The 26,168-nt window shown below is 48.3% G+C and overlaps 1 protein-coding gene and 1 long non-coding RNA gene across 7 annotated transcripts in view; one reads left to right on the top strand and one right to left on the bottom strand.

The window, feature by feature from the left end:
- Positions 1–26,168, bottom strand: part of PBX3 (PBX homeobox 3) — a 94,848-nt gene that overhangs the window by 25,648 nt on the left and 43,032 nt on the right. The window lies entirely within an intron of this gene.
- On the top strand, positions 20,104–20,884 carry LOC116654184. The gene is made up of 2 exons (XR_004309157.1): positions 20,104–20,191; positions 20,502–20,884. It is a non-coding gene; the product is annotated as an uncharacterized LOC116654184 (long non-coding RNA).

Genomic DNA, 26,168 nt, shown 5'->3' with positions numbered 1-26,168 from the left:
CGCGGAGCTTTACATGCCTCTGTGCACCTCTCTGCCATTTGCTGGAGCTCTGTGAGCCACATTCCTCCTCTGAACTGCTGCTATTTTGTTTAATTGCATTTCATCAAAACAAAGAAAGCACATGGATATTCATGCAAACCGCACATTAAATGTAATACACCTGATAGGGGCAGGCACTATGCAGAATTCCCAGACTAGGCTTCACAGAACAAACTGTAAATTCCCATATATATTTTTTCTAACACCATTTCAGAATGCAACAAATGTGCCCATTTCAGCCACCTGTCCAAAGGTGACACACACAGCCGGGCACCTGGAGGGACCCCAACATCAGGGAACATCTCCAAGGGCTTCAAACCTGCTGGGGAGAACCCCCGCACAGTGCGGGCACATCAGGTGGAGAAGGCAGAGATATCAGCTTTGATTTCAGCTAACAGAAAGGAATCTTCGGACAGATAAGCTCCAGGACCTTTGAATTAAATGAAAGACCAGAACACTCTACAGAATGTCTGCAATAACAGTCTCTACAGAAAATTATGAGGAACTACATAAATCCACCCTCTTCCTCTTCACACAGGCTCATTAAAGCGGTACTGACTCTCTGGGCAGCTATAATTCTGCTGAGTGATACCCTGGAATCACCCTGTCAATACCCAGTGGTGTGCTGCCTCTCCAACTATCTGTGCCCCTAATATTCCTCTCTTTGATGGGATTTGCTGACCTTTAATCTGATGCTAGTTTACTCTCATCACTGAAGTGCAAGTCAGAGAGCAATAAAACGGCAACCTCACTGATTCAAAAGGGAGAGCTAAAGCGCCACTAACTGTGAATCTAACCTTTCGTAATGGCTCTCCCCTTAAAAGGGGAAACATGAAGTGCAAGGCAGCTAAAACAAACAATATTTAATGCTGACTACAAGATTTATTGCAGCCCTCTTTGCATGGGTATTAATTGGAACTCCAGGGCTGTAAACTGAGGAAGAGCAGAGGCGCAGGTGGAGCTACGGCACCGAGCGGAGCTGGGCACCCACAGCCACCATGGGGGGAGCAGCACAGGTACAGACCCAGCCAGAAGGCAGGGAAGGGCCCATGTAACAGTCCCCAGTGGCTCCTTGAGGAAGAGCACCCACAGTTTTAGCATAGGCATTATTGATTTGTACCAGGCAGGCTCCTCCCATGGCACTGTGGCATTGGGCACACACAAAGGCAGCACCTCAAGTGCCAGTGGGCAGCACCACGAGGTGCCAAGGGCAGTGCCTGCAGAGGGACCATTGGCTGCAGGCAGATGTGCCACCAGTTCCACCAACAGAGACCCAACATGTGCATGAAGCAAGCCGGTACAGGACACAGATCTCACGCACTGTGTACACACAGATCAATGGAAAACATACTGAATTCACATCACAAAGCAAAGGAGAAATTATTGCATAACAAATTTCTCTCTGGCTCTCTGGGGAAAATAAAGACTGAAAGCTTTGGGTTTAACAGGTGCTGCTGTAAGATGAGCTTCTTGTTAATACTGCTAGGAAGGGAAAAGATAATAAAAACTGTAAGTGATTAATTATTTATGCTTATGAGTGCGATTTTTAGGAGCTACAGTTCATCACACAGAGCATGCAGCCTGGCCCAGCTTGGCACTGCGTGCCAGGCCGTGCCCCATCCAGCAGGACGCAGGACACAAATGTGTTCCCTCCATTGACAGCAGTCAGAGAGGTGCCAGCCCTCCTGAAAACTGTCACCCTGGGCCCATGGCACGAACATGGCCACAGCCACAGTGATCTGCACACAGCAATTGGTGCACAAATAGCACGGGGAGCGAGCACTCACAGAAACTCACACAGACTTTGTCAAACCTAACAGGAGCTGATCAGCGGAGAGCTTTTATAAGGGACACTAAGAGATGTATCAGACGAGAGCAAGGCTGAATACAAAACAGTGTTAGTACAGAAAAGAACAAAGAAAAGGCCTGCTCCGTGTAAGAACTGGTAATACATTAAAAATTTAAAACCTGGCACGACAAATCTGGATACTCCCTGCAGAAGACAACTGATATTAATGAACAGGCCTGTGCATTCATTGTCTGGGATCCCAGAGGAAAAAAATAATGCTGGTTACACTGAATTTTTTAAAGAGAAATTCTTCTCTGCAAGAAACAGCTCCTCCAACAAACCACCAGATTGCTGCTGGCAGGTTTAACCTTAGAAAGCATCAGAGGGCATTCAGCAGGCGAGCACCCCGCTCACCTCACACACCTCTGCTCTGGGTGCAATTCCTCAGCACAGGATTTCACCAAAGCCCTGCTTCCCCTGCTCGTGTTTATTTATTCACAGAAAAGTGCAAGCTCAGGCGCTGCCCAGCCACCCCTCACAGCAACAAATAGAGCAGCTCCTTAAGACAAAGGGCTTTGGTTTCTGTAACGTTCAACCTGACAGTGCTGGCAGAAGGGTGAAGAACAGACAGCACGGGGCTGCACTGCCCAGGCAGGGCAAGGCCGGGGCCACAACATGCAGACCTTCAAAGGATAACAGGGAGCTTCCTGCCCCGCTTCCGGCTGGGTGAAAGGTGATTACTGACCGTGGACATAAAGCTTTACTTCTCAAAGAGAGGAATGGGTGGCCTGTGGCATTGCACCACAAGCCAGGATGGTGGTGCACCTTTGGAATGACCAGCCCAGCAGAGGGATTCATGGACACGCTTCTGTTGCTAGTTAGTAAGTGCCAAATGACACACTCACTTCTCCAGTAACAGACACAGTTCCAGCACTCGTCTGGGCTGTAACAAAGAGTGAGGGCAGCCCTCACTCGGTTGGCAAGGCTGGCGTGAAAGTCTTCATGCGCAAGTTGTTCCATGAGGATCATACAGCCACGGAGCCACTACCTGCATAAAATGTGAGGAGTGGGGACAGAAACCGCCTGGAGCCAGCAGGAACATCACTGTGTGCTGGAGGGCTTGGGCAGGGGTCGGCGGGCAGCCCAGCACCCAGGACCGGGCTGTAGGATGCTCCCACTGCCTTCTGTGCCTCAGCTCCACACCGCCTTTCCCTTCTCTGGGTACCGTGTCACAGCCGCACACTTGAGCGCACACGACAAGCAAAAGGCTCATTGTTATTGCTGTCGCCGTCGCACTTCTTAGGTGGCTGGGCGTCTGGGTGGAAACCTACCTGCCTGCAGCAACGCGCTGTGGAAGATGCTGGGGAAGCAGCAGTTTATACCGGGGTCATCCATGCAACATGCAATTATGCTGGGGTGAACTGTGTTACAGGGAATGCCTCAAGTTTTAAACTGTCATTAGAATATCGTGGCCTGATTTTAACAATACAGCAGCGCTTCTAATGATCTTTAAGGTAATTCGCTATTCAGACCCCAAGCAAAAGATGCAAATGTACCACTGAAAGCTCCTTATTAAATACCCACAGGCTACAGTTCTGTACAATAAGTGGTCCAGGTCTTTTTAGAACATCCTAATTAGATGAACAGAGATGCAGAAAAATGCAAAACCAGGTCATGCAGCAAAAACGTTGGGGGGAAAAGAAAGCTGCAGAATACCCCCTCAGCCCCTCATTAAGAACCCCTCCCCCACACCACATCCCTTATTAAATCCCAGCAGTGTGGTGATGCGGAGCCAAAGGCTTCAGCCCACCACTGGCCCCCAAACAGGGGTGACCGCTATTGTTAAAGTGAAGTTTTCAGTTTATTGCCAGGGATATGTCTAAGTGATGATATAAATAATACTATGAATAATACATTAAGCAAAAACCCAATCTGAAATTAAATTTGCCTTGGGTTATCTCCCTTTTACTATATACATACAGAATTATTAAGCACTACGCAGGGAAAAAAACTCTACTATCAAGGTAACGGATTCTCATCCTTTGAAAGTAGCAAGAATTTCTACTCCTGAAAATCTGCTGTGTTAAACCAGAAACATCAGGGAAGAACTTTCCTTACCTAAACTAAGGTGATTTACTTGAAGACAGGTTTCACATTTTTCATTGAAAAGGTTCTCTTTTGCACAATGCAGGCAAAGACGTTTGCTTTGGCCTGGCATGTCTGAATGCAAAGAAATGTGCAGCATCATTTGCAGGTGCACTGGGTTCATCAGAACCTCCTGCCTGGCCTCGCTGGGTTAATTTACTCTCAGTGCTGGGAGCTGGTCTTACATTCATTTGATCTTTATGTCTCCAATTTAGCTCAGATTAGTACCAGCCTTTTGCTCGCTGGTTGTTCAGCATTTAGCACTGACCTTGCTTTGATTTCCAAAACATTCCTGCTACAGCAGTGCAAGCAGAGTGGGATGAGCCAGGCAAAATCCAGACTGGATCTGACACCAGACAAGGGAGAGGAGTGCCCTGCCACCAGAGTGCACCCTGCTGCTGGAGCACTCAAGTGCTGCCACACTCACGCACATTACAGCAATTCACAGTTTGGTTCTATCATGTGAACAGAAGATCAAAGACAATAAACCAAGACTGAAAAATTCCTCAGTTCCCCGAGAGATAAAATTGCTGATCAAAGATTTTGGGAGGCTGCTGAAAGGGTGAACTGCTCTGCTCTTTTGAGAGCCCACAAAGCACCATCCTACCCCTCTGTCTGCCTGGGTGAGGATGTTTGCATTCACTGCATCTCCACAGGTGCTTCCCAGCACCAGAGCCCCAGGTCTGGGCTCATGTCTCTCTGGCATCTTCATCTGCTGCCCTGCCCGGGGATGGAGAGCACCAACCTGTGCATGCAGAGCAGTGCCAAGGAGCAATGAGCATTGCCTTGGCTTTTGTCTTGAGTTCCTGAGCCTCGCCTGGAAGTGATGCTAGGAAATAAATGGTTAATGCGCTAATTATCATAATTAAGAGTTTCCAATTTAATTATAGCTGAGAATATTAATGCTGTAACATTTGTTGGAGTGCAGAAAACAAACCTTTAATGCACAGACTTTGTTCGCAAACATCTAATGGAGCCCTCCTCCACTCCGCTTGGTGCTTCAGTGCTGACACAACAGCGATAGGTTCAGATTGAAGAACTTGTCAGCAATCAGGCAGGAGGAGGCTAATTAGCTGGCAGGTTAATGAGTGTGATGGCTCTTGACAGCATTTTGTTACAGCCTCTACTGTATTTAAACAATAAATGATTATTACTTAAACACAGTGGAGACAGTCTTACAAGGCGGGCTGGACCATACACTTATTTTCCTAAAAATGAGACTGATTCCTTGGTGTAAAGAAAAAAAAGTGTACAACTGGATGATTGCAGTCTCACCTCTGTATCTCTGAGGTATTTTGTTAGAGAAGGATGACAAAGGTATTAAAAGACCTTCTGCTCTCCATGAGAAAGCACTACACAACGGCACCACATGTCTGAATCCTGGGTGGGTATGAAACACAAATGGTAGCGATGCAATTTAAAGACCTATCTTGTTTGCCAGCCATAACAAAAGGCATGGCAAAATCACCCTCATTTCAGCCTGCATGTTGAGCCTTAGCCCCATGTGCTATAGGTGCTGGGATGCTCCATCGGCACGGCCTTCAGGCTCAGACTGGGCTCTCTATTTCCTCTCCTATGGTTACTGGGGTTTGAAAACAGGTGGCAAAGGAATATCTCTGTGGAGAGATTAACCCATTTCTCTGGCTAGGTAAGGGGGGGAGGGGGACGCCTTATAGCATTCTTACAATCCATAACCATAATGATGATGTGGAAGGAGTCTACATCCCTAAAATCCAAAAGCACGCAAATACAGTTGCCTTTCCCACAGCAAAGCAGGCAGGAATGAACCACTGGCTGCAGGCTGAGCTGTATTTACAGGACAGGCAATTGCAAATATGTGTCCAGGAAAACCTTATCTGAAGAGAATTAAATTGAATCCATAGCTGTGTAATAATAAGGGAGGGTTATTTCAATTTAATATTTAGTGTTCCCTAGGAATTTGTACATAAGCATGGAAGAAACAAAAGGCCTCACCTGCTGAGACTAATACCATTTTCGAAATTATTTCTGCATACATGAAAATGATTTGTGTCCCTCCGTGTTGCTGCTGAACATGTGAATAAAAACAGAAAAGGCAGCAAAGTCCTGAAATCCTGCCTAATCCTTAATTCCGCACCCTGCATATTTTGGACTCAGAACCCCACGAGGCGGGCGGTACCACTGCAGCACCCATAGGCACAGCTGAGGCTCTGCCAGCAGCACCCATAGGCATTGCCCCACAGCCCCAGTGCAGCACCCAAGATGGGTGCACATGGAGCCAAGTGCCACCACACTGCACCACCTGAATTCTGAGCCCCATTCCCATTGCTGCCATTATCAATAGAGCACAGAGATGGCTCGTTGCATCACCGCCATGTGAGCATTCATCACGCGGGAGACACGCACGGCCTGCGCAGCAGCACAAAGCACGGAGTCACATCAAGCCCAAATTAGAGCTGTGTTCTGCATGCCTCACCAGGGCAGCAGACACATTCCTTCCAGAGCTGAGGATGTGAAGATCACAGTGCTCTACTCAATATGGATGAGTTAATATTCAGGATCCAGCAACCACACAAAGTTTCCCCACCAAGCTTTTGAACATCTCAGTTCAATGGGACTCACCTAAATTTTATTCTTTTCCATTAAAATATTAATAGCATTTGATAGAGCAATCATAACCCCACACCATTCCAGGAGAGGCTGGCATCTGGCAAAAATCACCAGGCTCTCTAGCTGTTTAAATGAGAATATTCTTCAGTCTGAAAAATTATTTATAGAGGGTTTTTTTACTACCCTTGTATACTGCAATGTTATTTCCTTTCCCACACACTAGCAAAGTCCATTTTCACAACTGCTATAAAGCGGCATGTTCACAGCTAGTAAAACAACTCAATAAATAGCCTCACGAAGCTATAGCTGTCTCATATCCTTTCCTCAATAAAAACAGAGGTGAACTGCTTATTTTCAGCAGCACACTATAAGAAGACAGAAGCATTATGACTGCTCATACATTCTGACTATCATTTGCCACAAGCTATATCTGTCAGCATTAAATAAAGCTGCATTATAAATGTAAACAAAACACCCACATCTACAAAATGAGCTGTCCGCCATTGCTAGAGGCATGAATTGAACCCGCTTATTGACTCAGCTTGCTCTTTTTATTTATTCTTCTACAAAGACATGCATTTACTTTACCCTACAAGCATAGTGGGTTTAGGGGTGGTAACTTGTCTCCCGCACGAGCTGAAAAGGCAGGTTGGTGACAAATGCAGATCTTAATGGGAACACCATTAGGTGGGCAAACATTGAACTATTATTGAAAAACTGATTTATTTTAAAAGGTTACCCTAGACCAAAACACTACATCATAAATAATTTGCAGGATCAGTCAAGTGGATTTATACTTAGGATTTTTTTAAAAAAGGTAATTCATTGCAATCAAATAATAATGCCAGTTTGAGAGGAATTACACTCAAATATCAGCTGCTCAGAATTTACGGTCTGAAGAGGTTAAAAGGTGCTCAGCTCTACAGCAACACACATCAGGCTTGTTCACTGACAGCAGTTGTACATCTCCCTCGACCAGAAGGAAGTTCCGTCCCCGCCAGCCCAGCCGTGCTGCCCGCGGTGCCAGCAGCCTGCAGTGGGGCCAGTAGCATTGAGAGAGCCAGGGCTGATGGGGATGTGGGACATGGGGGACCCAAAGGGCACGGGGTGTCTGGCTGTGGGGAGAGCAGCTTCTGCTGGGGGGGAATGGAACAAGGTCAGGTGTGAGCCAAATGAGGAGCGGCTGGAGCACTCGGAGCCACCAGGAGAGAAGTCCAGTTGTACAGAAATACTGTGCATTCCCCAATTAATAGCTGTAATAAATTAGATGTTCACATTTTTGCAAAGAAGGGAAAATAATTAGAAATACTGCTTTGAATAAGGGAGAAAGGATTCTTTTTCAAAACGGGCTACATAAGCAGGAGTCATCTTGCAAGAAAATCATAAGGTCCCATTTCTTGAGCTGAGCCGCAAAGTCCGTCATAGAAGCACATCCTTCCTCTGATACAGGCAGCCGGGAAGGAGGTCCCACAATATCCCTCCCATCCAGCTCTTCTCCTTCACAGTGTACAGCAAACTGCTTTGAGACTGCTTTTCTTCAACGTGAGGCCACAACCAGCGCAGCTCTGACCTCACACGGGGCACGTCTTTCATGGGGGCCTCCAGCAGCTCCGTGGTCACCGTGTGGTGCTGCACTTCCCTTTCCCTCCTGAGCTCCAGCAAAGCAATTCAAAGGTGGCTTCAGGAAGGGAGAGCGAAAGCAGGAGTGAAGCAATTCGATGACGTTGGCACCAGTCCTCCCGCTACACAGGGGCATCCCTCATGAACGGACAGGAACAAGTGTTCCACTGTTTCACATCATCCATTCTTCCAGAGGTAGATATTAATTATTCCTGCTTCTCCATTTTGAGATAAGCTTGTTAACAAGAAATTATAGGGTTGCTCAGAGTGGCTATCCATTGGGTTGCCTGAATCGCAGTTTATGATGTTTACAGAGAAAAAGAAAAGCAGTGTAAGGAGTAGCAGAGAGTAATTAATGAATCGTGGTGTGGAATCTCCACTTCCTACCTCCATTGAAATCAAATAAAGCCTGGCAGTGCCAGAGTAAATCAAGGGGCAGCCACCAGGGAGAGAGGATCAGCAGAGGCATTACAGCCCGATCCAAGCCCGCGCTTCACCCAAGCTCCTACAATTATTACTTGTGCAAAGCAAATATTCAGCCTCCAACCCTAAATCATTTCAATTCCTATTTCCAAGTATAATTTAATCTTTTTCAGCGACACTTGATGCTTACTTCATCACAGCATAATGACAGATTAAAAAGTTGTTGAATTAAATATTAAAGAGGACTTCAGGCACTTCTGCATTTTTAAGGAATAACACAGATTGGAGATGAAATGAGAAGCCCAAATGCATATTTTATTCCAAAAGGAAAGAATACATATATTTTTCCTCCAGGCCACCTACTTTGTAATAAAACATAGGGCAGGTTTTTATTTAGTGGATAAAAGCATGATATAGTATTATAGGATTCGTATCACTGTAAACTGGCACCACGCAACGGTGTCAGAGCTAATGACACCACATGATCCAACACGGCCCTTTGTTAAATATATACGTGCATTTTTGCCACGTATCTCTACTGTGTGTAACTGTGTAGGCTCATTTACAATATTTTCATTAGACTACTTAAGCACAATTTATTGACTCTCAAATTTGAAAGTTTATCTTGAGATGACACCTCCTGCGTGACACCAAAGTGCAGAATGCAAAACATAATTTAAGCTATGATTGAAATATAAATCATTCCAAGGAAAATCATGTCAGGATATGAATAAAAAAGTCACTTTACATTTCGACAGCACTTTAAAGCATCTGAAAGTCCCGAAGATGTATGGAGACAACAACAAGTTCTGAACTTTAAAAGTAACCTCCATACACCGCTGAAAAGAGCCCCAAACTGTAATCCAGTGTTAGGAGATGTGCCTTTCCATTTAGAAGGATCAAAGATCTCATCTTCAGCATTCTACACCGACGTTAATACTTCTCTCGGTGACCGCACACCACACCTCCATTAGCGGTACCTCCCGGCTCCCCCATGCGGCTTTCGCTCCGTGTCACACACGATGGAGGAGGACCTGGGAAGCCTCCGAGCGCCGCGAAGTCGACCCGGTGAACTCGGAGGTTCCTCCCGCACGTGGCCCCGGCGAGAGCCGCGCTGTCACCGCGCTCCACCCGCGCTGCTGCGCCCGCAGTGCCCCGCGCAGCCCTGAGCGCAGGCAGCAGCGATTTCAGCCCGGCCTGGCGAGAGCCGCGTGCGGCACGAGGCGAAGCAGCCCGGCACTACTGAGTGTGAACGGGGTGCGGGCTGCGATGCGGCCCGGTGTGCTGCCCTGCCGGCGGGACCGCCGCTCCTGACAGCAGGGCGGAATTCCCGAGGTGGAAGGAGCCATTTTCAGCCATTAGTGCCGGCACCGAAAGCAGCGATGCTGCCGCGCCGTGAGAGCCTCGGGCACCGGGAGCGCACGCAAAGCACCCGAAGGCAAACACGGGCTCCTATTGCTCCCGCAACATTTACGGCCGCACAGAGCGCAGTCCGAGCCCACCGCGGCCACGGCCTTCCCGCGAGGGCCTCGCCAGCCGGGCCGGCCGATGAGTGCGGTGTTATTAATTATTATTGCTGCCATTAATACCGAGGGGATCGCGGCCGCCTTGTTGTCAGCGCACCGCTCTGCCTTTAAGTCATTACGCCGCAGCACAATAACGGCGGGCGAGCCGACAAGAGAAATGCCATTGTTCCTCTCCGGGCTGAGCGCGTCCTGCTCCCATGTAAATGAACTTAATGCTCTTCATTCAGGCGCACTCGGAGGGTTCTCATTTACTGCCTCTCTCTCTGTGACAGCATTTTCTCACCAGCCCTGACTGCATAATTAATGCAAATGCAGCCTTAGTGTCATGAGCCGGGCTCCTTTGGTTTACTTTGGTACGACACTTACAGAGGAATATTAACTAGAGAAAGCAGCATCACAACAGGGGTGGAAAATCAGCCTGTCAGGGACTCATTCCAAATGCCACGGAAAGGAGAGCGCCTTCAAGATTGTTTCATCAAGGTGATTGAGAACAAAAACTACTGAGGAAAATGCGAGCTTACATTTATGAGCTTCTCCACATACATTATTTATATCACCAGAACCTATAGGAATGTTATTCCCGAGCCCACACGTACAAAGACGATGACAGGGCTGCGGATGGCACACGGAGCACACAGAGAACACAGAGCACAAGGAGCACACACAGTGCACACACAGAGCACATGGAGTACACAGAGCACACACTGCACACACGAAATACACAGTGCACATGGAGCATGCAGTGCATGCAGAGCACACAGAGCACACACAGAGCACACACGGAGCACACACAGAGCACACACGGAGCACACACAGAGCACACAGCACACACAGAGCACACACAGAGCACACATGGAGCACACACGGAGCACATACGGAGCACACACAGAGCACACAGCACACACGGAGCACACACAGAGCACACACGGAGCACACATGGAGCACACACGGAGCACACATGGAGCACACAGCACACACAGAGCACACACAGAGCACACATGGAGCACACATGGAGCACACACGGAGCACACACAGAGCACACAGAGCACACTGAGCACACAGAGCACACTGAGCACACAGAGCACACTGAGCACACATGGAGCTCACACAGAGCACACACAGAGCACACACGGAGCTCACACAGAGCACATGGAGCACACGCGCTGCCCGTGCATTGCTGTGGGTTCATCCCACACGCCCACACTGCAGAGGTCGCAGCCGCACCAAAGCCAGCCCAGCCAGAGCTAATCCCGCAGCCTAATCCTGCCTGTTCCAATCAAAATGGGCTTTGTTGGTCTCTTTTTCTTTCCCAGCAAATTGACAGCAGTTCTGCACTGAACACACGAGAATTAAAGCAGGGAGCGGGATTCAGCTGTGTTATCTGACTTTGTACCCAGTGTTGCAAGGAGAGCGTGCCGTTCTTCCAACGCGCTAGAAATGTTTATTCAGATTAATTCTGCTTGTGTTTTACTCGCAGATAGCGCAGTCTTGTATTTCTGATCTGTAACAGAAGTAAATTTCAAGCTCTATTTGTTTATTTTGCTTTGCTGTTTGTTCTTTACTTACACTGAAAGACACCTTGTTTTTCTAAATCTGGGCATTTTTGCATAATCTCTCCTCATTGCCTGGTGCTTCCCGGCACGTTGGGGCTGGTGAGAGCTGGTCAGAACTCTGCCCCTTCCCAGCTGTGAATATGATGGCTTACAGAAACATGCGTCAGATTCCTTTCTCCTCCTCCCCCCATCAGTGCCAATTTAAAAAGCTTGAGAATTTCAGCAGTACTAAACACGGGCTCCATTTATCTCTCTCCTGTGCCGGAGGCTCTGGGTCACCCTTGCAGCCTTCCCACTGTACCTGTACAGATACCAAACTCAGCCTCATTTGACCGGAACCTGAAATTTCTAGTAATCCTCCAAACCTAAACTTTAACAAACCCAGCACCCATCACCGCACAGCCCACATTAATCCCTGCAATCCGGAGACGCCGCCTTCTGAGTCAGGCGGAGCTGGCTCTGGCTCTGGCTCGGTTCGCTCCCCAGCGAACAGACAAACCCAGCGCTGCCAGGGGACGCAGTGCTGACCTGCGGTGACTCCTAAGGCCGGCGGTGTTCCGCCACCTGCGCGCCTGCGGGTACACGCGGCGCAGCGTCTTTGTCTGAGCTCGGCTCCCCATGAGAGGCCGCCCCGAGGCCCGGCGCAGCTCTGCAGCAGAGGGAGCTCTGTGCTGCAGGCGGGAGCAGTGCGGCCGCAGCTCCAGCCCAGGGCTGCCAGCACAGCCGCCCCCGGCCGCAGCACATCCGCCTATAGACAGCGCTCCAACACGCGGCTTTCCTCTTTTTCTTCTCGCGGTCTCTCGAAGCCAGAAGTGTCCTGTGCGCCCCAGACCAACCTTTACCTGCTTTGCTCCCGTTAATGCAATTAGCGGAGGCAGCTGCCACTCGTAGCGTGAGGAGCCCTGCAGCCCCGTGGGGCACGGGTGGCCCGACAGCCCTGCCACCAGCGGCCGAGCTCGGCCTTAATTGAATGCACCGCCACTGAAAATAATACCTTTATCCCCTCTAATGTACCACACAACCGAACGGATCAAAATGAACATGCCACTCAAACGGTTTATTTTAGACAGGAAACAGCCCCACAGACCATTATTACAAATTAAAGGTATTACACTGAAGTCATTTTTAATCTCTTATAAATGAATAACCCTTCTACCAACATTAAATCATTCTCTCCTGCAGAAGTCACATTTCCTCTTCGAGGTGCAGGGCGCATTCTGTGCAGCCCGGAGCTCTCCTTGCACGCAGCTCTGCTGGCTGACACACAGCACCGGGACGCCGCGCTCCCACAGAACACACACGTGCATCTTCACAGGGCAGCGCTGCCTCACCTCATCCATAGGCAATAAAGCCACTTTATTCTCAGCAGTCAGCACGAAAGAGATTATTTAGACTCAGCCTCCTAATCCTCCTCACACCAGCTACAAAAGATGGCAAACTGCAATCTGCAGTGCAGAAATGCCGCACATCGGCAGCGCAAGGCGGGAGCTCCCAGCCCTGGTTTGTATTTGTTCAGGCAGACAAAGTGGAACGTGAGCCTGGGAAACGAGCAAGTTCTGACAACTTTCAGCATAACCACACAACGTCCATTCCAGCACAGCTCTAATAGGGCATCAATAGTGTCACTTTAAACTTGGGATCAGTACACAAATGTGCTATAAATGGAAAAATCCCTTGTGATACTTGTGTGAAACATGCAGCTCATTGATTTTGTTCTTGATGGTCTGCTATTAAACTAGCGAACATGCTGACCTTGTGTGCAAAGGCAGAATAGTGTGCATGCAACATAAAGTTGAAAAACAGCTTTAAAATGACTGTTTAAAACTGTAGACTACAAACCTTAAAATATAGACAAGCCTTCCATAGTTTATTTTAAATTGGCAACCACGATTTAACAAGCTATTCTAACAAAGGATTAGCATAGCATGTGCTTTTCTTTAGCCATCAATTATGACACAGGGTAATGCAGGGCACAACTTAAGTGTCAGATTACAATATGCCGCACAAAACCACTCTGCAACGCTGCCTCCTGTTTGCTTAGCAATTACTGTGGTGCACACAGCCCGCCAGGACAGCTTCGGACAAATCCTCCTGGATGCTGCCCTGCACATACCCTGCCTGCGCCATACCCAGCGCCGACTGCTTCTTTACCATGTCTGTACCGGGCAAATGAAGACCAAATACACCAATCTTTATTTTCATTTATTTTTATGCTGTGCTTTCAAATAAGGATTCGAGCTCATCTCCTTGTTGCAAATTCCGTTAGATAAACGTTTTTTAAAAAATAAATTTATTTAATATTGAGCTTTTCCATAGGATGAAAACAACAATTTCCATTTAGCTCAATGACACTTGATGTGTTCTTAGGCATAGAATTAACAGTTTGATTAATTTCAAATACAAGATGATTGCGCACGGATATGACGGAGGCACAATACGCAGCGCTAAGAGGATGTGTGGATAATTTGGCATGATTTAAAATCGTATCCTCACATAAATCAGTCATACTTACAAATTTCTGCCTTACGAATTGAAAAAAAGAGCAAGAATTTTATGTATTTTAAATAAGAAAGTTTTTATTATCGTTGTCATGTGAATATAGATTGTGCTTCATGCCATCAGGGAGGGGCAGCCCCGCCGTCGCTATTTTTTCTGTTCTGCTGTCCTTTCTCTGCATTTGCCTAAAGGCTCTCAGTAAATTACACTCCAAGTAAATGACTGTAATTTACCCGCTGAATTCCCTTGTTCAGGAAAAGCACACACCACACATTCCAGCGTTTCCACAGCTCAAATTTACCATTCTCGATGTCAAGAACAATCCACGGGCAGTAATTTGAAACTGTTTGAGCCTTCAAATAAGGGAAATTAGAAATGTTTTGAGAGCTAAGATGTTCGGTGAGCAGATAAAACCTGATAAAATCTGTAACCGTTCAATTCTTCCTTCTTTAGATTTATAAACAGAGCATTAGAGGCAGTGCCAGGCCAGCTCCTGAGCCCGGCACAGCGCAGGCGGTGCGGCATGAGGAGTGAGGCTGGCAGTGGAAGGGCAGCACTCCCAGTGGGGCAACAGCAGCAGCCCCAGCAATGTGGGCTGAGGGTCCCACAGCTGCGGTGCTGCCCCGGCACACAGCGGCCCGGCCGGCTGTCTGCACACGGCTCCATCCGGCTCCACTGTGGCCGCACATCTGGGCAGGCCTCGAAACTAAAATATTCTATAAAACAGGATTTTAATTACCATCCAGAGCCATTAAAGCTGAGAAATCCATGCGCATTGGTGATGAATTATCCGTGCGGCAGTGGGAAGGTTCCAGGCCACTGACAGATGCGCCATGTGAGCACGCGGCCACCGCCCGCATGCCCGTAACCGAACCGCCGATTTTGCTCCGTCTGAAGGCAGGTTTTCATATGGCAAAACTGTTATAAATCCTCATTATCCTAAATAAAATTACAGCACTTTAAACATTTCCAGGGAGAACATTCTCTCTTCTAAACAACTACCTTAGCGAGTAATAGGAAGCAATATGGTTGCACTTGTGTCACAGTTGGAAGTCTTTTTAAACTGTCGCCCTGCTAGCAAACCAATTCTACATATTAAAATGAATGGATTGCTTATTTCAAGGGGAAAAAATCATTTATAAAATCAAGACCATTATTAAGGTACTGTGACTTATTTCTACTCTGAAGTGCACCAGAAGCAGATAAATGCAGCAACCTATGCACGCTGAAATGTCTTTTTTTTTTTTTTTTTTTTTTTTTTTTTTTTTTGGTAAGCCACAATTTTCTCTTTCAAATGAGCCATCCACGTGTACAAGTAAATTCAGAACTGATCCAGATCCATGTACCAGGAGCTGCCCTTTTTTCATGTTTCCTTATCACAAACAATCACGGATCTGGCAAACCTCCGACTCCAGGCCATCACTGCGAGGTGCCAGGGATCCCCGGTGCACCCAACCCACACAGCAGCGGCTGCACACACAGCACCAGCCCAGCAGCACATCTCTGCATGGCATCAGCCGACCTCATCGGCTGTCCTCCCGCTCCGGAATATTGCCCTGGTCTGGCCACAGCGCCTCTTCATTCGGGACCCTTTAACAGATTTGTTGTTTGCATGGAATCTAATCAGAGGTTCAGTTAACACACAACAGCAGGTTTGGGAGCGTGCACCTTGTAGTCGCTGAGTAAATTATAGGAACCCTGTAATTTGATGAGAACATGTGGGCATTCTTCCATAAGCTCATAAATTACTGATTGCTTTTGGTAGATTCCATTGATACTAACGCATGCTTCTCTCCATGTCTCTGCCCCAGATTGCTGCTGGCACAAACGTCACCACTTGGAAGCCCAGAAAATTACTAAAACATGTTTAATCATGAGGTTTAAAAACTTTGAGTGCTAATGACGGGGAAGGTTGCTGCTCCTGAGCTGCACAACAGCCGTGCTGTGGGTTGCCCAGGGCAAAAGGTTTCTAGCACGGATCTGCCTGCAAACACGATGGCGTAGCTTGGGATTAGCACATGAGATGTTCTGGGATGAGGCTTTTCTGCCTGCAAACTGTTCCCTGCCAGCGCTTCCCTCCTCCTCCCATGTGGAGAGCAGAGCACACTGCAAACACTGACCCTCGTGCAAACTTCACTTGGTGGGGAAGGCAGCTAATAATAAAACAATTAGCTCCTCGACTCAGAAGCTGCCAGTTTTGCTGTTGTCTTTTTTTTTTTTTTTTTTTTTTTTAATTATTGAAAATTTCTCCATTTATTTCAAGCCCTTCGTAGGATCTGTTTTCATAATTGCAAACCTGGATGAATTGTTCCTAGAAGTTGAACCATGGCTGATGCCAGCAGAACCCATGAACACATAAAAGCTTCAGTTCCTAATGTCACTATCAAGCCAAAAACAATTACACCCATTTGAATTATGGCAACCAATAAACTTAGATAATCACCATATGCAACATAACATTTTGGCACTTGAACTAAAAACTCTTGTAGACAACTAAAGATTGCTGCTAATGTTGAGCGTTCTTGTCCTACCCAAGGCTGCCAATAGAAATGCCAAAGCTGCTGAATACTGCTCATCCCTGTAATGTTGTCAGTGAATGGCACATTCACACAGCCCCCAATCCTCTCTTCCCAGGCATGGTCTTCTCCAGCTGCAGCTTAATTTCCTGTGACTTGCCTAATTACTGTAATTAAGGATTAATTGCCATTAATTATTCACACATAAGCTCATCGCAAATCATGGGGTAAATGTCTTATGAAAGCTGCCATACAAGCCATGTATAAACACACTGGGATGCTCCAGGCAGGAGAATCTATCACTCAGCCCTGAAGCAAATCTCTGTGCTTCTCTTACAAAAACAGCTATAACTCTCGGAAACTCGACAGTCTTTCCAGGTAAGCATTAGGTTACAAAGCATGTTTTCCTGTGGAAGCCACAACGGTTTTATTAGTACTATAAATGCTGTTTTATCTTTCCAACTGCTATTTTTATGTTTCCATTTTTATTCTACGGTGCTCAGTTTAGGACAAGCATTTGCTCGGAGGAGGAATGTTTGCAGTTGCTGCTCCCCCGCCTGCTCCAGGCTGGCTGCAGGGCTGGTGGCCTGGCGCTGTGACGGGAGCAGTGCACCAGCAGCAACCCCAGCTCTGGAGCAGCTGCAAGACCATGCAGGAGCCCCGTGCTCCCACAATGGGCCAGTGAAGCAGTGAGCGCTGAGGGCTCAGCAATGAGAACCGTCATGAGGGCAGCCCTCCCTGCAACGTGGATACGGGAAAGCAGAGCCCCAAAACCAGTGGATGGGACTGAGAATTAAACTGGGACCACTACCAAAATGAGCCTAGCATTTTGCTCATTGGCTCCATGGTTCCTCTCCTTTGTTTCATCTGCCCTTGCCGCCCACTTCCAAAGCCCACGGTGGGATGAGTCAGGCTTCTTTGTTAGCACGGCGAGGCAGCGCAGGGCGCAGGCAGGGGAGCACACAGCAGGACATCACCCCCTCCCAAACACAGCATCCTCCAGCCCCTTCAGTGCCAGGTTCAGGCAGCAAAAAGTGGACTCTGCAGAAGGAACTGCAGCGGCGCGGTGCTGCGGGGCGCTGCGCAAAGAGCTGAGGAGGTGCTACATCACCGCTGCGCATTACCACCGAAACAGTGCCCCAGGAAATTTAAGTATAAGCAGGCAGAATGTTGTTCTAATTGTTATGTTAGTACCTTCTGCAGCAAATTAATGCATGAAACATTTTCATTTCGGTACATAAGTTTGTGTGTGTCTGAGTTAAACATTTATGTTAATGGACCTTCTGGCAGATCTGTAATGTTTCACATACTCTTGTAGAACAGCTTTTTCTAAATACATCATTTAGCAGTTCTTTCCCCATTTTCTACCTTGTCTGGGGGCATGCAGGAAGGGAAACTGTTTCACAGTTTTAAAAACCTCCTGCTTGAGTAACTACAAAACTGAACTGCATTTAGGCAAGGTAGCAATTAAGCCCGCACTGCCACTAGCAATGTAAACTGCATTAAAAACGAAAAGAAAAAAAATTAAATAAAAGACAGACTAATGGCCAGCATATGCTCTACTCATAACACCCTGCTGCTGCTGGAGCTGCACCCGTGCCCAGCCCCCCAGGGATGGCAGCCGCCCCATCCCCACAGCACAGCCCTGGGCAACGTCACTGCACCAGCTGCTCCAGAAGCCCAGCCTCCATCTACCACCCCAAAGATCTGCTGGACCCCTGTGCGGGCTCACAGGCACTGGGTCTGTCAGGCACTGGGAGCAGCATGCGGCTGCACAGAGTCAGGACAGGTGGAGCAGCTGCAGAGCTCCCAGAGCTCCCATAGACCCCAGAGCCGTGCAGGGGCTCTGTGCCACACCTGGCACCTGGGGTTGGACACCTCAGTCCCACAACCAGCCCATGGGTACTGCTGTACGCCCACTGCTGGACACCCTGCTGCTCGGGCAGCTGCCCAGCTCTGCCACATTGCTCACACTTACGGACTCCCAGCTCCCCCAGTCTGGGTAACGAGGGTTTATGTGTTAACTGGAGTCAATACAAAGATGGAGTCACAGGCATAAATTCCCAAGAGCAGACGAACCCAATGGCTGGCGAGCTGGGCAGAGGCCGTGGCAGCGCAGTGCTGGGGATGGCTGCAGCCGCACGGAGGTAAATGGGAAGCCAGGCACCAACCCTCCTGCCTGCTGCTCCTGCTATCTCTGAGAGCAGCACCTGTGAGAAATGTAACTCCTCTGACAGGAGCGCTATTATTCTTGAAATATGTGACTAAATATTGCACAGTGAAAGCATTCTCTTTCTTGAATTAATCACATTTCACTTTTTCCCCCACTTTCCAGGTGAAGGCTCCTACTGCCCACTGGCAGAGGCCCTCCTCTCCCCAGCAGATAGGAATTTGGCAAGCCTCAGTTATCCGGGAATTTATAATTCAACAGACGCTTTTGCTCACAGTTCCCAGCAACGCCGCAGCAGACACACAAGTCTCAGTTCCTGGGCACGGGAGGCAGAACACAACACGAGTGCTACCATTGTGTGGGGTTCTTTTAATTGTGCTTTTAAATATTATGCTCTGCATGGCTCCCGAATCAGGATAAACTTTCCTGGAAACTTTTATAATAAACAGTCTTGCTACATAATTTGATGTTTTTAAATGAAAGCATCCAAGCTAATCTATACAAATTAACAGATGTCCTCCCGAAACAGTTAGAAACAAAGAAATGCAGATGCGAACATCATCAGCATCCAAATGAGCTTATTGTAGGACCCTTTAAGGCACATCTGAGCATAGCTCCAGCCTGTAGTCTACCTTTCAAATTGCAAATGACAGTGTCACCAAACGCTGTCCTTCCATCAATCAAGCTGGGTCATGAATATACACGAGGAGCCGGCTACCTCCTGCAGCTCGACGTGCCCCAATTACCGGGGCCTTTCTTCCCGCACGCCGTCAGCTGCCGGGCAGCCCGGGGCTGTGGCAGGGGCCGCGCGCGGACGCTCCCGGACAGCCCACGCAGGCCGGGCACGAGCACCAAATGTCAGCTTCCTTATTCATCACCACCAAACTTCGCTCCTCGCTCCAAATACCAATCTGCTGCCATTTCCAGGCCCTCCCCCGCTCCCCTCCAAGCTGTCACTTCGCGGCGCTCGCTGCCGGCTGAGTGCATTAGCATCCTAACCGCCGTGCCGCTACTCCCCGCATCCCCCGGACGCGGGAACTGCCCGCCGACCCCTCTCCGCCCACCGACGGGCGAAGCCGCGTTCAACGTATTGGCCATCCCGGAGCGGAACCGCCCGGCCCCGGGAACGTCAGCACAGCTCCGGGCAGGGCCGGCAGCGCCGGGGAAGGAACGGCCGGGTCAGCACCGAGAGCGGCAGGAGCGGAGCGGCAGCGCGGGGCGGAGCTGTCCAGTGCTGAGCCCAATAGCGGCCGGCGCAGCGCAGCCGCGGGGCAGCGCGCAGGGCACGGCGAGCTCAGCTCCTCCTCCCGGCCATCTGACGTTCGGTAAGTGCAGTTTCTTGACGGCCCGCAGAGCAGTTGTGAAATGGGCACAAACTTTAATTGAGAGGCGATACAGCGGAGGGCTCGGTGCGCTGTGCTCGGTGATGAGCAGCCCCCGGTGATGCCGCGCTGCGCAGCCCCCAGCACCGCACAGCCCGCTCAGCGCCCGCTGATCCCCAAAGGGTGTGAAAAGGCTCCTGGAGCTGAAAGGCAATTCATGTACATGAAATGCTTCAGGGCCTGAAATTCCCCGTAGGATCTCATGACTATAGATACACGGAGCAAGGATAGAATTGTCAAATCCTTCTTTTAGAACTGAACTCACATTCTCGACCACTGACTTCTAACACAGCTGGGTGGGATGCTCCCAGCCTCCGGCACTGCCCAGGACCACTGCCCTGCCAGAGCTGAGCCAGCGCCAAGTGGGGCAAGAGGAGCTGGGAGACCTGAGTCCTGGGGAGGAGCTGCAGAAGGAAACTGCAGCACAGAGCATTTGTCATACAGAAATAAATGCAAAAACAAAATCTGCATCCCTGATCCCTTTTTCCTCTAAAAGCTGGTAACTGACTTTGCAGACTGTATTATATATGTTTACATTTCTATAAAAGCAAGTGCTCCTTGGAGGAGCAGCTTAGGTAATTCACATTTGCATCATGTGTAGCTATGATAAATAATAAATATGTAGCTGATAAATGGTCCTGTGCAACTGGAAGACCTATTTTTTATTGAATGGCTGACTAAATACTCATGTAAAAGTCATAACTTGATGCTTCTTTTACCCTGGGGCTGCAGTAATTTATTGTAGTAATTTATACACGCTGCCGTGGTGAGGGGACAGCTTCAGCCAAGCCCAGGGAGCGCCCCGACCCAGCAGCTCCCTGCAGGATCTCCCTGGGACCTGCAGTGAGGGGGAGCTGATGGGCTGGGACTTGCAGTGGAGCAAGGCCGTGGGATGTGGGCATGGGATCTCGGGGTCTCTGCCAATGGCTGCCCCTCAACATGAACTCACCTACAGACTAGGAAATAATGCAATAAGGCTCCCAAGGCACAGACCTGATGTGCAGCCTGTGAGACAGACACAACATGTGCGGAGGGCAGAGTGATCCCTCCCAAAACACAGGCGGGCCCCAGCAGGGCCGGCATTCAACAGGATTAATTGGAGAAGAAATTCAAGAAACATATTCCGGGCGATATTCTGCCTTTGATAATTTAGAGGCAGCCATGATAACCACTATTTGTACATGACAGTCATATGAAATAATAAACCTTGCTAGCTATAAACATTACCAAATTCTGACACTATTGATTTATTATGTCTAACAGTGACATCAAACCGAACAACTGACAGAAACAATGTTACAGCTTTAAGAGCAGTTTGTCAACGATTAATTCTGCCAAACGGGGTTTAGCTTTATGCTGGGACTGCTTGTCTAGCAGTTGTCAATCCAAGCAAAAATTACTGCTGCCACACGTCTGCTCACGCCAGCCCGAGGCGCCGCTCCGCTAGCCCTCATTACCCCTATCACTGCAAATACAGATGCAAGGCCAGTCCCTATTTAATATGCATGTTAATTATGCAAATTATTAATTGGGCTGGTGCTTGAGGACTCGTGTTTATGCCCAGATTAGAGTCAATAACTGTATCGCGCAGCATTTTAAGCCTGACCTGTGGCAGGAGCAGAGCTGTGCAAGCACTGCCGGGCAGAGCCCGCTGCTGGGCAGCCCTGCACTGCGAGGCCATTTTCTCCATTAGGAATGTGGGTCTGTGCTGGTTATATTAAACTGTCAATAAAAAGTGTATGACACCATATTATACATCGTAAATTTGTTTGATTTTTTTTTTTTTAAACCAAATACATTTAAATGTGTGAAGATAGAAGGTAAAGCTACACGGTTTTTCCAATTAAAATTTACAGCAGATGATGTTGTAAATTTTATACAGTTGTAATGCTTGCTGCAGTTCTGCTGAAATGGGAACTATTGATCAGCCTGATTTCCCAGGATACACGAGGGGGAAACAAGGTATTGCACGAGCAGAAACAAAACTTTCATTTGTAAAGCCTTCCATTATACTTTACTGCCCTCATTTGGTTCCAGATGCATCTCTCTTAGCAGAAGAAATAAGGTCAGAGACTCATCCCCAAAGAATTACAGAGCAGAGAAGGCTGACAGGGTGCCCCGTGCTGTGCTGTGCAGTGACCAACCTCCTCTGGCTCACTCAGCAGTGCTGCTGCAGTGCAGCACGTGCCCATGGCGCAGCACCCAGCATGGGACACCAACCTTGGGACTCCAACCTGGGGACCCAGCTTGGTGTGGGCGCTTGTGGCAGCCCTAGTACCTGATCCAGGGCTACCCCTGAACACAACAGAAGAGACGTGGGCACCAAGTTCATTCCACAAGCAGCAAGCCCACTTCTACAGGTAGGGTAACGTTCCTAAGTGTATCCAGCCTGACTTACCTGGGCAGCGCGTAGAAAAAAGAACATTAGAAGCAAAAGGGGAAGGCAGCATGAAGCAGCTGGCAGCACACCTGTGCACCAGCTTTGCTTGGCCGCTGGTTGGTGACTGGGCATCCCCTCCTGCCATGGACACACACACAAAGGCCGCAATCTCTGCTCCTTATGGCGTGAGGCCCAACAGGAGCTCTGGGCCAAGGCCATGAGCACACACTCATCCCCACGCCGTGCACAGGCAGTGTGTGGCACAGCCACCACCCAGCACCGCCCGGCACAGCCACCAGCTGGCACCAGCGCCCACTGCCTGCAGCTTGCAGTGAGGGTCAGGCTGGACACGCTCTCTCCTGTACAGAGAAGGTAACAGTTTTTAATGGAAAGCCTGGCACCAACGGAGCTGCTGCCCAGCCAACAGCTCTTTTAGCCTACGCTGAGAGCATTTGCGCATGAATTACAACCACCTTCAGACTGAGATATGATGTTCTCTTTCATTTGCACATTTTCCACAGTTTCTTCCCTTGCTGCAGCAGTGACTGTGCCAGGTCCCCCCACAGAGGTCTGCAGGAAGGGCTCTGGGCAGCGGCACCGAGCGGGCACTGCACGGCCCAGCCCTGAGCACCTGCCCGGCCAGGAACCGAGCTGCCACCAACAAAGCCAGCACTGAGCTGAAAGGGGGAGAAACAGACAATGGATGATCCCAATAATGGGAGAAGATAACAAAGCCCCTGGATCCTAGCATCTGGCACTAAATGCACTTCTCTGTAAACTGAATGGCGGCTTCCAAACTGCGCCAAGCATCACTTCTTTGCCAAGGCAGTAAACAGCTTTTATCAGCAATAATGATGGCATAATCCCAGCTAAAAAGGAAAGTAACATATGGCAGCAGCCCTACAAACACCATCCCAACAAAGTAGGGGGCATTTTTATTACAGCGTCCACTTGCAGAAAACCTGCCAGACTCCTTCTCTCTTTTCTCCTCTCTTTTTTTTACAGGTTATCATCTTCACTGTTTGAGCTCAATGTGGCATTTGGGAGTTTTAAACTAATGAGTTCATTTTTCTAAGGGAAAAAAAAAAAAAAGAGGAAGAAAAGATACCCCAAACCAACAGATGACAACCAGCACAGGCAGGCATGTGAATGAACATATATGCTTAACACAGTGCTTTGGACAAATAAATGCTGCAAAGGTGCCGCATCACTTCAAGTGTTATTACACAGTTCAGTCTTAGGTGCAACGCTTTGTTTGGAAAACAAATACGTGGGAAGTAATAATTCAGACCTTCAAGTATTTTTTTCTTTAATGATGCAATATGTTATATAGGAGCACTGTTAATAGGTCAGGTGTAAATCGGTGCAAATTTTGTTTACAAGCAGATTTCAAAAACAAAATTAATCTAACATTATTAACCTTTTTTAATGGCTGGCATTCTCATTTATATTTGTGGATCTAATATTCACAAAACTGATTTCAAGCCCATCCGTGTATCTATCAATAGCAGTGTGAGGCACAGTGCAGCATGCCGGGGCTGCAGCACAGTTTGCTGTCACATGCCGTGCTTTTAATGGATGAAGCAGTGGTTCACCTTTCCCTATCTGTTATGATTTGCTAAAATATCATCTCCGAATAAAGAGATTCCAATCTCACTTTGGCTGCGCAACCTCATCACGCGATTATTTGAAAACATCACAATTCACTAATTACCATGCTAATTATTTTGCCCCATACGTTTGCCATCCTGTTGTACAATTAAACACAGCACAAACCTTTGTTTACTCCATGCAAATGCGCGCATTGCTCGAAGAATTAATGTGAAGAAGTGGAGGAATGCACTAATATTTTTTTTGACATCTTTACCTATAAATATTTTTTCAGACTGAAAAATGTATCTAATAGTTCCACTCACTGATGTGCACTGCAGTTTACCACAGTGTCTATATTTCTGTTGTCAGTTTTACAGTATCTCCCTTCATTAAACCTATCAAGTTTTCCTTTTGATCATGCAACCAAGGCCAGAAGACAGATATCTTCCTGGAACAGAGCAGTCTGCCAAGTCTTTCACAAGACCAGCTTTAACCTCCCTATTGATTTTCTCAGCACTGCAGCCATTCATTGTTTGTGACATTTGGCTGTCGGCTCCTTAACACCCTTCAACCAAATCAATTTCATATTTTTGTCAATGCCCTGCTAGAGGATGAGCAAAATAGGAAGAGACTTAGCATGATTTAGAATGTTGATTTCCTAGAGCAGTTTTACCCGTAGTTTTTACAACCCTTGTAAAGTTAATTCAACGTGTTTATTTAAGCATATGTAATAAATTGGGAGAGGAGCACTGCAAGAGCTAAGTTTCAAATTCCCCAAATCTAATTCAAGAAGGAAACTGAATTATTATATCAATGTCAGTAGGAACAGAGCAATCCCACTCCTCCCTGAACCCAAAGACCAACAGGGCAGGTCCCTGCCCAACCCCTGCTGGCTGTACCACGACCATGTTGGATCCCAGCTTCAGCATCAGGCACCTCTGGGTGCCCCCACCTCCACCCCCACACGATGAAGGGCAGCCAGGTCCTCCGTGGATGTGCTGTGAGCAGAGGCCATTAGCCAGCAGAAATTGCAGAGCTTCGCTCAACGCAGAGCAACGCTGTTGAGGGTGATGCAGAGCCACATGCCATTGCCCTCAAACAGAAATTGCACATTTGTGCACATTTTGGGGATGTTATCGCAGAGGGCAGCCCTGTTGCTCCAGGCTGCTCCAAGTGCTGCCAATAAGAAGGGGGGAAACCCCACTGCCTTCTGAGCACTCAGAGAAACAGAAGCACATGACCCCAGGCCCAACCACGTGCAACCACCATTTCTCAAGGCTGTGCTGAAGCAGGTCTGAGCGGAGGAGAAAAGTGTTCAGAGGCTTTGCAGGAGCATGGGCCCTCCTGCACACACACATGGGATGCACCCATGGCCGGGGGCAGCCCCCTTGGCACGGCACCCCCTGTGAGTATGCAGCATGCTCATCTGATCAGCCAGAGACAGGCATTAAAATGTGGATTAGCAGCTTGGCAGCTTGAACAGCTTGTTTGAAGTCCTGGGCACCATGGTGCAAATACGTTTTTAGGGCATTTCTGGGCAGCATGCTAAAGATGTGGAGGATCGCAGCTGCATTTCCAGCACACCTGGATTTATGCCGCGCTCATCATGTGGCCTATAGGTGCCATGTGCTCAATAAACATGGAGAGGGAACCAGTTACTGCCTGCCATGGTCTTGTTTGATCTTTTGTGTTAGTCTGCACATCTCCTCATGTGCTGAGCCTTATCTCCTGCCCTCAGGAGGGAAAAAGCACAATAATGTTCAAAGCTCGGACAAAAAGCTTTTGCCTAGCAGGATCAGGGACCTTCCCAGTGTCTCAGCTCCTGGATCTTCCCGCAGCACTCCTGCAGCATTCCCCTCTATTTTTATCCATTGATAAATTAGAGATTCCTCCTTGAGTTGTGCTGGTTTCAAGGGTGAGAAGGATGGTAACAGTGCAGCTGACACT

Source organism: Coturnix japonica, chromosome 17, assembly GCF_001577835.2.
Source record: "Coturnix japonica isolate 7356 chromosome 17, Coturnix japonica 2.1, whole genome shotgun sequence".
Taxonomy (NCBI): domain Eukaryota; kingdom Metazoa; phylum Chordata; class Aves; order Galliformes; family Phasianidae; genus Coturnix; species Coturnix japonica.
The sequence above is the reverse complement of the archived record's forward strand: the minus strand, read 5'-3'. Positions and strand labels throughout refer to the sequence as shown.